Here is a 17,873-nt window from a genome sequence, read left to right as displayed (position 1 = left end):
AGTCCCCTACCCCACACACACACTGCCCTGCTTTTTTCAAAGTTTTAGATGTATGTCTTAGGGTAGAGTCTGCCCTCAGTATTCAGGCCTAAGGAAGAAACCAACAGGGGTCCTGAAGGAGATCTTGGGCCCAGGGTTTTAGAAACAAAATGTTGCCACCCAGACTTAGTTCTTGATCCTACCTTTTAGAGAGATGTCCAGCTAAAGAACCTAAGCCTGTCTTTCCCAACGGTAAAGGCCACTCTAGTCTTGCTCACAGAATATCTATTTCAATGCTGACAAACAACAACTCACCTTCTCTTTGGAAAACTAACCTATATCATGTGGCTCCTTCTAGCCTCACTCATGCATGTCACTGGGACTTGTACAGTTCCCAGCCTACACAGATCTGCAGGATCCTGTGTTCCTCAGCCTCAGTATGAGGCTGAGATATGGTCAGCTCAGCTCAACAGGCTTGTGACACTTAATCCAGTGGAACAGTTATCTTTTGCTATTTGTCTGCCCTGAAATATCACTCACAACCTCTCCTGTTTCTAGAAACACACTCTCCTTGGCCACAGCAAGCAAAATGATCACCAGAAAATAGATCCACAGGCAGAGGCCTCTTCAAAATCACTGCATAAACACTCTGCTTTTTGTGAATCTCATGAAGCAGAAGATGAATGGGTGTTGCTTTCACGAAGAAAGGGAGAAATAAAAAGTCAGGACTACCTATAACCACTCATGAAGCTCCAGTGTTCCAGTCAAAGGATCAGACAGATCTGGTGTGGTTTACACAGTCAAAACCGCACTGGTGATCTGCATTTTGGCTGACAATTTACCCAATGAAAAATATGCAAATACAATCACCAAGTGCAGCCCCGAAGACAGCTTGGGAGTCAATTTTATTCTCATTCTTGCAGAGTTTAACATAAGGGTTCTCACTCTACTTGCCCATTAGACTACTGAGGAGCTTGGAAGAGCATCAAAGCTGAAGTCCCCTGCCTCAGTACCTCTGCTTCAATGGGTCCAGGATAGGGACCCAGTAACAGTTTCTAGTTTTTTCCCCCAGAAAGAGAACTGTTCTTTAATCATCTCTTCTGCGAGGGAATGGAGAATGTGTGTGCATGGTGCTGGGCCTTGGGGTTTTACATGGCAGCAAAGGGGTGAAGATTTCACCAGCAGGTCAGTTCTCAAAGTGGTGGGAACCAACAGGGCAGGGCATCCTGGTCCCTGGCAGGTGTTAGCAGTGAAGTCAACTCTCCTGCCGAGAGTTCCTCAGTCCACCTGAGGCTTTTACATCATTAACCTTCAGACTCAGAGACAGATAAAAAAGAAGAGGGGAAACACATTCTCCCATTGGCTGCTCCTGACAGATGATGGAGGGGACACAGGCTCTGTCCCCAGAATATAAGAGAGTATGGTTCTGGTTGACTTTATGTAGCAGGAGGAGAGTTTCAACTTGATTAGCTGTGATGGATCATGTGACTGCTATCAGGTGATCTTAGAGAAACATCTAAAAGCTAAGTGTTAGAGGGCTGAAATGGATGGTTACAGAGTGAACTTGAGAGACTGACCAGGAAGGGGGAGGGGGAGGAGTAGAATCAGGAGACAGACAGGAGCCAGAGAAAGGAGCTGGGTGTCCATAGATGGGGCGCCTTATAAGGCAGGGGGAGGATTCATATTGTGCCTCAAAGGACTGTGGGGTATCTGGCAGAGGTGAGTCAGTCAGAGTGGGAAGGATGCCAGAGGTGATAAGTTGGAGGAAGCAATAGCTCCACATTCTGGGTTTTGGAAAGAAGAGAGGAAGGTAAGAGGCTGGAAAGAGCCCAACCATCTTGGGAGGTCCACTTGGGGCAAAGGACCTGGGAAGGAGTGGGCCATTGTGTGAAGATGCATCTTGATGGGGTGTGGATCCATAGTGATGAGGGGGCTGGCAGACCAGGAGCACTGGACCATGGGCAGCAGGATAAAGTAACTGTAGTCAGCTGTTTTCTGCATCAGACTCCTGCATAAGGAACAATCCCTGGAAATTTTGTGAGAGAAGTTCTTTAAATCCACATCTAACTGACAATTAGAAAGAGAAGTGAAATCCCATTGAATCCTTTTTACAGGAAACATCTAGGAAAGCTCTGAAAACACCACTTGGATATCCTAAATAATTTCCCAAACCTGTGAATTTAATGACCCAGTATGTGGCTGCCTCCTTTCATTGAGGAACGTGAGTTAAAGACACATTCTATCTGTGAGAAGTACTCTTCCAGAAAGAGAGTTCCACAGCTATGTGCAGCCTTGCACATGGGACAGAGATGACAGACAGGGCCCTTGGAGCTTTGGGAACCTGGAGGTTCTGTGCCTTCCTCGTGGTCATGAAACCTTGTTCTTTCCCCGAGTCTTAAGGAGACTGTTGTAAATTTCATCAAACAGAAAAATCTGCCTCTGAGCCCAGAGGACATGGAAGCTGCTTCATCTATGTTCATAAACAATTTAATAGCAGTTTCCCCATTAGGGCCAGCTCTGCCCATACAGGTCCCATGACAGAATAGCAACACTTGCAAAGAGAGAGCCCAGTGCATGAGAGCCATGCAAGCTAACAAATGGTGGGGGGGGGGGCTGGAGGCCTGCATCTCTTACACTCTGCAGATGTGGGTTGCTGCAGGTCCATGGTTATCCTCTAAGTAACTGAAGACAGCCTGGAGGCCATGAGGCCATGGTGTAGCCAGCCTATGTCATAAGGACATGGTAGACACTCGTGGCACCCAAGGTCTCTGCCTTCCAGCTCTGCAGAAAGACAGCAATTATGGTCACACAGTAAAATACAGAAGAAAGAGCACAGGAAGGCTACCCAGAGACCTCAGTCTAGTCCTCATTCCTCCTGGAGGAAACTGTAGTTCTGGCAGAAAGCCTCAGCTGCTACCACTCACTGTGCAGCATCTAATAGAAGAGACATGAGGATGGTGGACCATCACCTGGGGATGCAGGAATGCAAGGTCAAGGAGCACAAGTGAAACCCAGAGGTTGAGGAGTCATGTGCTTTACCAGGCAGCATGGCCACCCACCCTGTCCTCATCAGCAGTTTGCACAGGACATCAAGCACCAGCATGAGTGACACTGAAAGCATCCACCCAGCCCTTCCTTAAAGCTGCACTGTGTTCACACTGTGACCCGCACCAGCCTGGTTATCCCGGAGTCGTGAGGTTTCCTAGAGGAGTAACAACAGATCAAGTCTTTCCATTCTTAACTGCCTTTGACTCTGTGCTTAGCTGCTCATTTGTTTCCTTTCTCATTTATTTGGGATGGGGTCTATTTGTGCTGTAAGGCTGGTCTTACACCCCTGGACTCAAGGAATCCTCCCAGCACAGCCTTCCAAGTAGCTGAGACACCTGATATATGCTCCACATCTGGGTGATCTCCTCTTAGCCCTTCAGCTCTGACAAGGCTATGGAGAAAGTGTGGGCTGCTCAAGGGTCTTGAACAGTGAGACAGGTGGGGATGTTTGGACATCTATCTCTGTGCTGTGGAGGGTTGAGGAACAGTGGGGTATCTGGAGAATCCCCCAGGTGAGAAGCAGCCACTGAGCCCACTTTCCTTCCCTGCCCCCCACCCCACCCCTCATCATCAGCAAATAGGCAGATGTCCTTCTGTCCCAAAGCAACCTGCTGTTTGAGGGGAGGAGGCTGTCCAGGAAAGATAATGATAGCTCAAAGGAATTGGAAACACATTTGTTCCCCCCCACACACAAGTTTAAAACCAGATGAAGAGATGCCTAGCAATGGAACTCGGAATACACAGTATGGAGTAAGAGTCTCAGACCCTGAGTTGTGTGAGGAGGTGACCCCCGACTCTGAGGCGGAAAGGCATGACTGATCCCGGGAGGCAGAGACAGAAAAGATTAAGCACAGCCGTGGAAGCAGCTGGGAGGGCAGCTGTCATCCTGAGGAAAGTGCATTTTGTTGAAAGCTGCTCCAACTGTCTGCTGAGCCTGGGGCACTAAGTGGAGCCACACCCAAGGAAGGCCGGAGTATGGAGCGAGGTGATGCTGCCCTCTAGAGGTCGTCTCAGATAAGTTCCAGTCTTGGAGGCTTGATGTCTGTGTTAAGGATCTGGTAGGAAAATTCTAGAGCTTGTCCCTGATTTGGGATTCTAACAGGTACAGAGAAGCCCTTCTAAGGAGAGTGAAACCTCAGGGCCAGGGCAGAATAACCCAGCCGCCTGGATGTCTGGATGAGAAATACAACAAGAGAGCAGCCTGCCTATCTCTGTCCCCACAGGCACTCTGGATCCCTGATGGCTCACAAGAAAAGATCTGGCCACCTGTTAAGTATGCTCTGCAGGAAGCAGGGCTCCACACAGCTTAGGGCAGGGACCTTTGACTGAGCCTAGAGAACAGTCAAAGGACTATAAAACAAGCTACAACGTGTGCATCAAGTCACTCATCCTGAAGGTGGCTACTGTATTGCTCACAAATAAGAAAAGAAAAATCGAAGACTATAAAGGTTTTCAGTTTCCCAGACCTCTAATTTAATGAATGTCAAAGTTGGACTCTGGTTCCTCCCAGGATGAAACAAAAGGTCTTAGAACCAATATTGGTGCATTCTAATAACAAAAATAACGTACAGCGATTGGGATTCTAGTGACAAAACAAAAAAGTATAGCTGAAGCATGCCTGTAGTTGAGTGTGTGACAATCTACAGTGAAATTAACTACTTAACGCCTAAGGTGTTCCAGAAGATTCCAAACCAAAATGTCTCCAAACCCACCACCCACATTTCACATTTGCCCCGGTGACCCTCTGTGTCTGCTGTGGCAGGCATTAAATGGTTCTAGGTAGCAAAGCAAATTCTGACTCTAGATCAAGGAATGGATGGAAGATGCCTTCCCTATAAGCCAAAAGAAAATGATCTATACCTGAGTCTTGTTCTGCTAATAGACCTGAGGTAATGTCCTTAGGGTGTGGCTTTGGTGCACCATGATCCGTTATAAGGAAGAGGAGGGACTCGTAGATTAGTTTATCTTCTTGTGAACTATTTTAGCAACTATTAGCTATAGACACTTACAATGTTATAGATTCCTGTTTGTTGATACTTATGTAAAATTAATTTTGTGTTCCTGTCTTAGATAGTTTATATATTACTTCAAACTTGAAATATTTGTCATACTGTGTAGGTTCCTCTTCTGTTTACAAGGTTTTTGCACAAAATGTAAAGTTATTTTCATCATATTGTATGTATGTATGTTTGTACATGTGCTTAAGATATTTTGTATATTGGTATAATTTAAGGGTATTTTTGTCATTTTGCACTATACAGTTCTACCTCTCATCAAGATATGTACATATAGATGCATATGATGTATATAATTACAATTTTGAGGTCATTGTCCTCATGTTGCACATCTGTTTGAAGATTGTTTATTTTATATATGTGAAGCTTCAGTCAGTAAGCAATAGATGTTTTTGAGAATTACAGGTTATAGTCACCCATGCTTCTCATACCTAGTCATGTTAGTCAGGTTCTCTAGATGCTCAGAGATGTATTCAGCATAGACATTTGATCTTCAAACACGCCGAAGACCTACAAAATATGACATCTAAATGTTTTAATAATTTAGAACTCCACTGACATGAGACACAATTGCTCCTGGCGGCACTGCAGCCATACCCCAAGATCTCAAGACTATTGGTAGAACAAGATGCCACTATAGTGATCTCCCATTTTTCTACTATGAATTTAATTTTTAAAAATAAACTTTGGGGCTCAACTCAAATAACCAAGCTGTATAGGGATTTGGAAGGAAGCATGAAAATATTATCCCTATTTTATTTATTCACTGGGGTGCTAAATGTCCTAGAACTGCATAACTAGGGTTTCTTACATGATTATTAAACATCCTCCACAACTTCATTTACAGTCACTTACATCTGGGCTTCATAGCCTTCTTTTTAGTTCTCACATTCTAACTAAAAGAAATGCAAAGTATAAACCATAAAAATGTGCAAAACCCAGGATGGGCTGGTGAACTTTGGCCAAACCATATAAGTCTTTGCTGCTGTCCTTTCTTCATTTAATATAATCGGGAATTTTGAGAAAATATACAGTAGCAAAATGTACTGTTAATGATGCCACTCCAGAGTGATGTCCCGCTGACTGCTGGAAGCTATCATCTCTCTCATCTTCTACCTGGGAAACAATTCTGTGTTTGATTTATTTCATTATTTAAGAAACACTAAAATATAGTAATGTATACACTTCCACCATGAAAGGTTTACAAAGCATCTTTTCAATGAGCTTTGCACTTGTTCTTTTATATTATTCTTTTATAATTATTTGATGTGTATGAATGTGAACCACATGAGTGTCTGGGAGTTACAGATGACTGTCAGCCACCATGTGGATACTGAGAATTGAACCCAGGTCCTTTGGAAGAGCAGCCAATGCTCTTAACTGCTGAGCCATCTCTCCTGGCCCCTAATTACATTCTGAGCTGAATTATCTTTAAATGTTCATTTAAACCAACGTGGTTCAAAGCTAAGAGAATGAAAGTATATTATAGAAGCCGTTTGCAGATGAGTCCATACCCTACCCAGCTTCACTGACCAGACCCTGTGATGTAGATCTTATTGTGTATAGTTTGTTTGCTTGTTTATTCTTCGTTTTTTAAGACAGGGTTTCTCTGTGTAGCCCTGGCTGTCCTGAAACTCTCTGTGTAGACCAAGCTGGCCTCCAACTCACAGAGATTTGCCTGCCTCTGTCTCCTGAGTGCTGTGATTAAAAGTGAGCACCACCAATGCCCGGCTCTCACCATGTATCATACCATGGATGTTAATAGCGATGTCCGGAGACTTAGACTGTGACCTACATTGTATGGAGAAAGCAGATGCTGGAAGAGGTTAACAGCCTTTTTCAGGTCACACAGTTGGGAACTGCTGAGTTTAGAGTTGAATCCAAGTAAGTGTGGATTTGTATATTTTCTGTTACCAGAGCTAGTGATCATTTGAGAAACAGCCATGGGGCTGGGGTATAGTTCTTGTCCGGTTAAGTGCATAAACCAGAATTCCCAAAAGCAAACAGCACAAAATCCCAAACCTGGATAGACCTCCTCCAACCACATATGTAACCTTGAGGGTGTTGGTCTGGTTCCGACTGTTAGGACCCACATAGTAATGTCCACAGTTCCCTTGCAGCGGAGAAACTTGATCACCAATGATGGGGACTTTCACTTCCCTGGCCGCCCCCGCCCCCCACCCGGTCCCTTGCTTAGCACCTCAGAATTCTTGTGCATGTGAGAAGTACTCCGTCCTGACTCTAGAATCCCAAAAAACAGCTTCCAGGGCAACCTCCAGTTATGAAGCCTCCAGGACCTGCAGAAAAAAAGTATGAGTTGAAAGATCAGAGGGCTGGTCGTTTGATTAAGAAAAAGAGAAACCCATGCTAACAGAACCATATTCCAGAAACGCATATTATACAGAGAGTGTGGGATGCCCACTTCCAAGAGATAGATGTCATAAATGTCTACACATAACAGCAATATGCCCAACTAGATGTGTGGGCAGATGTAACGTTCCCAGAATTACCTCCTGAGTACACTGACAGCTCAAGCAGCCATGGCTTCCCTAGGGGTGAGCTCTTGCAATTCTTACTCAAGAGAGAACGCAGACCGCAGCCCACCAGGCTCCTAGTGTGCTTTAGACCTTGCCACATGCATCAAAAAACATCACTGTTCGAGAGCCACCAGGTGAAGGTAGTTTGTTACTGCACTAGGAGTGATTTCTCAGCTCTCCCTTCCTTATTACCTTACTCAGTATGATGTTTACTTGATTCTCTTTCTCTGACAGCTATAAATCAACAGTCCCTTGTGCACAAGTTGGGCTTCTGAACACACACACACACACACACACACACACACACACACACACACACACACACACCACACCACACCACACCACACCACACCGCACAATGCCCTCCGCCAGAAGACAGGGCCAATTCTCTCCCATAAATTTGTAAGATTGTTACCATAGAAACAGATTCAGGCATACAAATGTAGATTAGCAGTGCCACCTAGTGGGATAGTGATGACAATGCATCCCTCCAACTTTAGGCCCTTGAACGGGAAACTCTTCTAGAAGAGTGGTTGGGTTGTTGGTCTGGATTGAGTTGTCTTAGCCTTGGCTTGACTTGGTTTCGTTTGGTTTGGCTTTACTAGCTAGCTAGCACCTCTCTTAATCATCTAGAGATCTGCCCACTCGTATCAACTTCAAGTTCTTCAAAGCTTTTTTCTTTCCCACAGACAGACTCGGGGAACATCAAATAGCAGCCCATCTCATTTTCTGGGTGCTCAGCTGGACTATTCCATTTGTGGACCTAAGTAAGTCAGGAATCACTGCAGTCCCCTGAGCAATGCAGATAGTGAGGACAGCAAGCAACGCTTTGAAGACCAGAGACAAATGAGTCTTCCGGGTCATTGGTTCATGTATTCATTTAAACAGTGACTTCTGTTTCATGCCAGCTAAACGCATTAGTGATGAAACTCGGAGTTCACCAATGTGTCCATGTCACATTTTCCCTATGTCTGCCATCTCTCTATAGCTTATGATTTCTGCCCTGTCTGTCCATAGTGAAGGGTTTTGCTCTCTGCTTATCTGAACAACACAGGAAGCAACGCTTAAGGAAGGGATGTGGGATAGTTTGTAGAAATCTTTAACAGGGTTTTGCAAGGGATTAACTTATTTATTCCAGTTTACCCAGACAACCACAGTACTGCACTCAGCAAGCAGAATCTGGGTGCTGCTTCCAGCACTTTTGGTTGACATCTGTTTTATAAGGTCCCTTTTGACCTGTCCACAGTTTTCAGCAAGTGATTATCACAAACACACATGCATTGTTCAATGGGTCTGGGGCATAGAAGAGTACATGAGATCACAGCCACAACTGCACATTAGTTTAGGTTGTAAAAGTTGATTACACGGGAAATCCAAGGCAAGAAAGGTTGGTTGTGACACTGTTCTCCTAAAGGCGGATTAAACAGGCTGAGTACACAGGGTAGCAGTCTTGAGGATTGAGCAACCTCAGGGTATATTAGTAACTCCATTGTGTGTTCCAACAAAAGCTCTATTCTCTTCAGTATAAGGGATATCTTCATGAGGATGAATCAGCCCACTGTTTCTGTAAGGAAAGTGTTCATTTCTTCATGTAACAGGAAGTTGATTCTATAAATACAAGCTCTCTTGGCCTCAGTATACCCAGGTTCCAGAGGACTTGTGTGGTACTGTCTGTGCAGGGTGGTCCTGGGGATAACTTGTACTCAGAATCTTTAGCAGCCCATACCTGCTGCCAAATCCTCTTACTGCAAATCTGGGACCCTCCTGTCCATCAAGGAGCCACTTCCAAGTCTAGGCCACTACTGTTCTGCCTGTCATCTTTCCCTTAGCATCGGTCGCTTGAGACACAAGCCATGGAGGGAAATCTTTATTGAACATCTCCAAATGAGGCTCTGCTAAGCATAGTTTATCACACTAAAGGTCCTGGCCTATTTGAGGCATGGGGTATAGAAGATAAAGAGGCCAACCCCAGACCCTAGAAATGCCGACATGCCAGCAGTGGCCAGAGACACTGCAGGCAGTAGAAGTAAGAGTAACAGTTAGCTCTTCATCAAAACACGTGGATATGATGTATTTGATGACTCTTGAGTTTGTCTTCAGATAATATATAGAAGAAAATATACAGGAGGAAATACAGATATGTAGGAAGATATATAGAAGGGAATAACCCATTCTTGGTTACCACCACCCCCATCTTTCTGCAGCAAAACTTAAGAGCTGAGTGAAATAAAGTGGTGTCCCCATATTAGTCCAGGTAGGAATTTACTACCAGATGAGTTTTCACACTAAAAGCAAAGCTTAAACTTGGCACAATTTGGGGTATAAGGATCAGAAAGAAGCATTTTCAGTGCTACATATATCATGCAGAAAGGTGGTCTTGCAGTTACTGAAAGACATTGGGGTGGGAGATGACCAGAGGTCTCTAGAAGAGAGAGCTGGCCGGGAAGACATTGTTCATTCCTCTTCCTGTTGTGGTGATTTTAAAAATGCCTAAAGCAATCTTTAAAGGAGAAAGAATTTATCTTGGGGTCACTGCTTCAAAATATATGGCCAATCACAGTAGGGAAGGGACAGTGACCAGCAGCTGTGTGTGGCAGGAGTATGAAGTGGCTGCCTCCCCCCACCCCTCCGTGGTGACACCAGGGAAGAGCTCATCCAGAGCAGCCACAGGTTAGTGCTTTCAAGGCCTGCCTTTAGTGGCCCACAACAAGGCCCTGCATCATAACCATCCCAAACCCTCCCAAAATAGTGTCACCAGCTAAGGACTAAGTGTTCAAACACATGAGCCTACAGGGGAGACATTTCTTATCCAAACAATAATAGACTGAGCACAAGGAACCAGATGAACTGCTAGGCCCAGCATGCTTGAAAAATGCCAATCTTGACTCTCCACCCATGAGCGCATTCCCAGTCTAACCTCAGAATGCTTAGCGAGAGGAAGCCTTCCATGACTGCCTGACTTCCTCTTGATACATTATATGGACACTCCAGAGGAGCTCTAAACACCTTCTCTCAGACCTCTATGCACCAGAAATTCCAGAAATATAATATACTATATTCTAAGCACCCTCCATAGCAGCCACTCCTTACCCTCACAACTACAGCCATATCCATCCACGATTAACACTAACAGCCACACTTTCATTAGAGGTTTGCTAATCTTGACAGGGTGATAATTGACCTTGAACAAAATCAGGTTCCCTGGGGTAGAGGTTGCAACCCAATGCTTTTTCAAGACTTCAGTAGTGGCACTAACCATTATCCACCACAGCTGGGAAGTTGAGCACCCTGCAGCCTGCTCTTCAGCTGGCACTGGCTGTAGAAAGCTATGTGGCCCTGCCCTTAGCCTGGACCACTCTGAACTGACCAGACAGCAGCCCTCACTGGTCCCTTACCCAACCTGTCTGCCTGTACCAGCATCAGGGCCACACTGTCAGGACATCACCCCATCCTCTCCCCAGAGATATTGTACCCCAGCAGGGCTGGCCCCTCTAAAGAGGATGCTTCCCAGTTTTCCCTCTCTCCTTTTCTGTACCTACACACACCTGCAGTGGTGTCCTTTGAGAACATGTGGACTCTGCTACTCCAGGACACTGGCATGGCCCATCAGGCCGGCAAGAGGAGTGCTTTGTGCCTGGACCCAGTGTGTGGCTTCCCTCTGACTCCTTCCCAGCCTTCTGATCCATTCCCTGCACTAGAAGAAACCTAGAACAGAGATGGAAAGACAGAATGAATGGCAAGAAAACAGACCTGAAGTTTGCATTCCCATCTGCCAGGTGAGTGGAGGTCCAAGCATGGCTATGTGACTGCCCCCTCAGTCTGTCACCCATCACCTATATTAGATAGTAGGCACATGCAGCAGCCTCATAGATGGGTGGCCTGGTTCACATCTCTGTTCACAGCAGGATGTCTCTACTTCAGTCTCTTTGAAGTCCCAACACAGAAACTACTGAGTAGAAGTCATTTTAATAGTGTAGGGCTCAGGGCATGAAGTCAGGGCAGGAGACTTTATGCCACCTTAGTGGATACTACACACATTACACTGACTCCAGCACACAATGGCCACCACAGACCCCCACGAGGGAAAATATTTACATATAAAGTGTTTATAACTTGGGTTTGGTTTTGTCTTGGAGATTACACTTAGCAGGGGCAGCTTAGTGTTTGCAAGGCCTTACATTGCTGAGTACTAGAGACAGGGAGACAGTCAACTTCTCTAGGGCAGGACCCTGGCCAGGGCCAACCACCCTCCTCTTACCCTACAGAGGTAAAGGTGGGGTAGTGGTGCACGCCTTACAGACACCAGGCGGGAGCACTTCACTCCTGGGCAACCTGGGGACCTACAGAAGAAATTGCTCTTGGGGCTTGGGTGGGTGTGCTGTCATAGGACTGGAATGGGTGAGCAGGTCAGCTGCTGCCCTACCCAGAAAGCGGCACTGGAAGTGACCTCAGCCTGCTGCCAACCAACACTACCACAGCTCCCAAGGCTGGATTTCATGCCTCGCACTCAGTGGCATACGTTCCTTCTGCACTGTCCCCCATTCTCATCTTGGCCTTTTAAGGAACATGGAAACATCTGACCCCACACCCTCCATTCTCCCCAGCCAAGGCAGGCAGCAGCAGCAACAGGCTTCTAGAACCTTCACACCATTTCTACCATTACATGAGGTAACATTATAGGAGCAGCTTGCAGGCCAGGGGGTTGGGGTGAGCCCTCCTATAGTCTGTATGCTCACCCCTGGTTTAATGGGAGGAATACCTGAAGGTCTGCACCCCCTAAGTGGAAACCATCACAGGGTACCTTATGCTCTGTCCCCAGACTCCCAAGACTTAACAGTGGGCCAGCTGCAATCCTCATCCCCCAAAGTCATTTACAGAAGGCAGGTTGAGGAGGGGTGGCTTTCCATTCCATATCCACCCAGATGTGCATGGGGGTAAAGCAGGGGAAAAGTGGGTTGATCCAGGACTGTATTAGCCAGAGATGTCACAAAGAGGCCAAGGCTAGAGGCCCTACTCTGCCCCTTACTTATATCACCCCAGCCACCCAAGTAATGAAGGCAGGACATAATTTATTGTTCATATTAAAGAATCATGCTCCCTGTGTACATTTCAAACAAAGGAGATGTTTCAGGATTGTACAGAAATGAAAAATGTTTGAAAGTTTGAAGAGAAAAACAGTTGAAGCTTGCTATTATTGGAGGGGTGTCATTCATACTGGGTATTAAGGAGGAGGGAAGGGGAGAGGGCAAATGGACTTGTGTTCTATCTTCTTATTCTCAATTCACAGTTGCCCCCAGACTCTGGCCAAAAAGATGAGCCCTTTTTTTTCTGTACATTAATTCTAAGATCGTGAAATTTCTAAGCAGCCATGTAAATATTCAGGCAATAACTAAGGGGATCCAGATGGAGTGGTCTTCACAGTTACTTTCATTTCTCTGTCAAAATATTTAGCTAGCCTGTAAATCTTTCTTAAAACATTAACTTGTCATTGAATGCAAACATTTCCATGAGTGATGTTAATCACCCCCCCCCATTTGCTAAATGAATCTTCCATGTAGCATTTCTTCAGCGATTATTAAGGATGGCTGGATCCAAAGTCCAGTATATAAAATCCAGACAGACTATCTGGGCAAAGGAAGGGGCCCATCCTCTTCCCAACCCACCCCAGCAGCAAGCATCTGCTCCAGCCTCCTCTCCTGAGAGAAAACCAGCAGGCAAGCCACCCCAAGTTGTAATAGATGCTGAGACAATTTGGAGGGCCAGGAGGAGGGCTAGCCGCATGGGGCTATTTCTGGAATGTGTCTATTTTCTGGGGCCAGATAAGTCTACCTCAACCCCACAGAATTCTCATTTCCTGAAAACTGTGAGATGCAAAAAAAAAACGTATTCTTAGTTCAAAGTTATTTAGTGTGGGTTTCTTCCCAGTTTGGGAAGACATGCACAGCATAAAATCAAATACATTTTTAATGCCCTGGAAACGTGCAGTGGGTTTTAATGGGAGTGATTAGCTCTACAAAAAGAAACAGAAAAACACGGAGGAAGTAGATCAGTCTGCAGCATCTCTCTTCCCAACATGTGTCCTGACATTTTGTTGGACATTTTGTGGGATCCTCTATGCAACCTCATAAACCCACTAGAGGAACTCAGTTGTAACCTATGAAGAGCCCTGAGAGCGACCACCTAAAGCTTGGAGGAAAAAGATGGGGCAATGTGACTTCCCCTCCCCCTACCCCCCCCAGAAGCTTTGTGCTGAGCTGGGGGATTGGAAAAGTGAGAGAAATACTAATGAGGCCATCAAGGAAAAGCAGACAGTTTTTGGAAGGCAGAATAGCATCCCTCAAAGATACCCACATCTTTAATTCCCAGAATCTCAATTGTGTATGACAAAGGGATTTTACAGATATGATTAAAGAAGAAAACATTAAGGTGCTTTACATGGAGTGGTTGGTTATCCTTGATTGTCCCCAGGGGCCCAATGTCATCACAAAGGTCCTTACAGAAGGAGGCAAGAGAATTGGTTAGCAGAGGCAGACTGTGACCACGGAAGCAGAAGCTAGAGAGCTATGAGAAGCACCATGGGAGGGGAAGGCAGGTGGTCCCCAGGAAAGGAAAAGAAAATGGATTCTTCTCAAGCACCCAGAAAACATAGCCCTGCCAGCACTTTGATTTTATACTTCTGACCTTCAAATTATAAGAAAACAATTTTGGACTTCTTAAAGACCCCTAAATTTGTGATGTGCTATTACTGTGACTATCTTAGTTAGGGTTTCTGTTGCTGTGATGAAACACCATAACCAGAAGAAACCTAGATAAAAGGATTTATTAGGCTTACCCTTCCACATAACAGACAATCATCCAAGGAAGTTAGGGTAGGAACTCAGGGCAGGAAGCTGAAAACAGGAACTTGTACAAAGGCCATGGTGGAGTGCTGCTTGCTAGCTTACTCTCCATGGCTTACTCAGGCTACTTTCTTAAGAGACCATCTGCCCAGGGATAACAGGGACCCACGTCCACCAATTATTGATCAAGAAAATGCACTACAGACCTGCCCACAGATAAATCTGAAAGGGAACATTTTCATAGCTGAAATCTTCTCTTCCAAAGTGACTCCAGCTTGTGCCTAGTGGACGAAAAGAAATCTAACCAAGACAGCAACCATAGAAAACTAATGCCTATTCCTAATTACACAGCACACTGTACCTCGGTATCAGCCTTGCTGTGGTGCAAGTGTTAGTGGGAGATTGGGAAAGTCCACAGAAGGCTCAGGGCAAAGGTAAGTGAGCCATTCTCAGGATCTGAGAAATTTTCAAATGGAGACAGTTCAGGAGACCCCAGGCAGGGGGAAGAGTGGGTATAAAAGCTCAAAGGCAGAAAGTGCAGAACAGTCCATGCCCTAGAGCAAACACAACACAAATGCTGTCAGCAACCCTGATTTCATGAACCTGCCACAGCTCCACATCCATCCCAGGGGCTGTAGTGGCAAGCATCTCCTAGCTCTGAGATGGTGACAGCTGTCATACTGCCATCTCTGAACATCCAGACAGACTGTCATCTCTGGACATCCAGACAGACCTGGGATGCAAAGAGAGAAGTCTGCAAAAGGATGCTGTAGCCCCTCCTAACACAGAGATGGCCCTGGAAACCTGGCCATGGAGAACAGGCTGCACCACTTTCTCTGATGAAAGCCTCAGCCAGGACATCGGTGACATGGAGCCCTTGCTCAGAGACTCAAATGACACAAGAGGTCAGGGATAAAATTTAAGAGGGTGTTCAAAACCTCAGCCATCTGCAAAAATACTGTCTGATTCAATATTTGAACATTAAGATGAAGACAAAAAAGATGCCCAGACTGTAAATAATGGCAGGAGCATGCTGAACCATGCCAGAGCTGGGGCTAAGTGGGAAGTTTCATCACTTAGATCCTTTCTTAAAACACCAAAGCTTTAAAACTTCATTGGGTTGCACTAAAATGTTCTTTCTCTTCACTTCTAAATTTGAGTTTGTTTCATGGAGTTCTGATCTTGCCTCAGTGTTCTAGAGATTCCACATGCCTGTCAATTGGTGTGATGGTCAGTAGCCTGTGTGAAGATGCCAGAAATTCAAAGAGAATTTAGGGCAGGAGTGGGTTATTCCTAACTGATGAGAACAAATGTAAGGAGTACAGTTTTTCCGCCCGCCGCCAAGTCTTGTCCCGCCACCTTGCCAGCCCCAAATAATGCAGAGACTCTGTATTTGATATTATGCTGTTGGCCAGGTGCTAGTTTCTTATCGGCTAGCTCTGTCTTAATTATTAACCCATTTCTATGTATTTCCACATGGTCTTACCAGCGAGAGGCGGCTGGCGGTTCTATTCTCTCCAGATTCTCCATCTTGGCTCATCCTTCCTATTTCCTCCTTGTCTCCTAGTCCTGCCTATCTTGCTTTCCTATTGGCCAACAGTGCTTTATTCATAAACCAGTATGAGAAACATATACAGAATGACATCTCCCATCAAACAAACATCAGTTTGGTATTGTGGAGGACAGCATGTGGGGCCTTCTGCTCACTTGTCCTTGAAAGCACATGAGTGAAAGGTTGAACAGGAAGACAGCAGAAGGACCTGCTCCTGTCTGTTTGGTATGGTGGAGAGACCCAGCTCAGATCACTTCCTGTTGCAGGGAGGAGGCTGGGACGAGTAAAGCAATAGGGACAAGAGCTGGCAAAGAAACATGAATGGCGCAGAGGATGGGTCATCTGCACCTGGAAATAATTGGCTCCAAGGTCTCCATGGTGACTGAGAATCTAACAGTGGGTCCTTCAGAGAGTCAGCCTTTGGACCCACAGCTCAAAGAAGGTAGTCAGCAGCCAAGAAAGATAGGTACAAGGCCCAGTTATACCAAAGAACCTCAGCCTGTGCTTCCTCCCAGCCTCAGCCCAGCCTACATTGCAAAGCCAGTTATGGCTCAGGGGGTGTGGCTCAGGGTGGCTCTGCTGGCCTCTGTCCTGCAGAGCACCAGTGGGTGATGCAAATTGAGTTGTAGAGGTTGTTGGAGCTGTCTGAGAAATGGATGTCTTGTTTCAATTGAACTGGACCTTCTAATACCTGAAAATGAGGCTAATTAGGCTCCAAAGTGGCTGAGGAAGTGAAGATGGGCTCTGCCCAAGATCTTCAGAGCATAACAGGAAAAAAATAAATCAGTTGCTTAGTGGTTTGCTGTGGGGTTCAACCCATTTCATACAACAGGCTGGTCACTTTCCACTGGTCCTCCCCATTGATCCAGGCTCTAGCCTCCTCTCCCCTGCCCAGGACAACCAAGAGACTGACCCATGAATGACAAGTATCTCTTTCTAATGTTTCCAGTAGTGGTCATACTGCCAGCTCAGGATGTTCCCACCTCTTTTGTTTGTTCCTTGAAGTCCTGTCCACACCCTTGTTGCTAGACCTATCATTCAAAGTTCTCTCCTTCAAGACTTCAAGTCAAGCTGGTACCTATCGAGAGTCTTCACTATTCACAGTACTGGAGTGTACTCTGCACCTTACCACAGAAGAAAAATAAACACCCTTCAGTCTACAATGGTGACCTGCCTGCAAGACATGCTTGTGCAATAGTATCACAAAGCTTGTGAGAGCAACCAACCAATATCTGGCCCACTCTGTAAGATGGAATCCATACCCAATGCTGCTTGGGTGACAAAGAACCTGAGACTAGATAGGCCTGGGGCCTAGCAGAAACTACTATTCTGCTAAAGGAATGTAGCAACAAAATGACTCCTAATGACATTCTGCTATGCACCTAGAATAGTGCCTTGCTCAGCCACCATCAGAGACATTTCCTCCTGCAACAAATGAACACAAATACAAAGACCCACAGCCAGGCAATATGCAAAACAATCAGCCTTTAAAAAGATGTGTCTGATCAAACCCCGCCCCTCAGGACTCAGGGAACCCTATAGAAGAGGAGGAAGAACAAGTATGAGAGCCAGAGAGGATGGAGGACACCAAGGAATAAAGGCCTTCTAGATACAACAGGACTTGCACACATATGAACTCAGAGACATGGCAATATGTACAGGGACTACACAGGTCTCCATCAGATGGGGTCCTAGAGCTAAAAGGAAAAGTGGACACACACAGAGAAAGAGAGAGAGAGAGAGAGAGAGAGAGAGAGAGAGACTTGAATCCCTAACCCCGAAGCCGTCTCCAACTGATAACCATTTGCAAATTAAAAATTAGTTACCCAGTCTCATTAGGGAAACAAACCACTCTTAAGGGTAGGCCCCATGCTCAGAAGTAGATGGCCAACACAAAACAAAC

Source organism: Phodopus roborovskii, unplaced genomic scaffold, assembly GCF_943737965.1.
Source record: "Phodopus roborovskii unplaced genomic scaffold, PHOROB, whole genome shotgun sequence".
NCBI classification, from domain to species: Eukaryota; Metazoa; Chordata; class Mammalia; order Rodentia; family Cricetidae; genus Phodopus; species Phodopus roborovskii.
The sequence above is the reverse complement of the archived record's forward strand: the minus strand, read 5'-3'. Positions refer to the sequence as shown.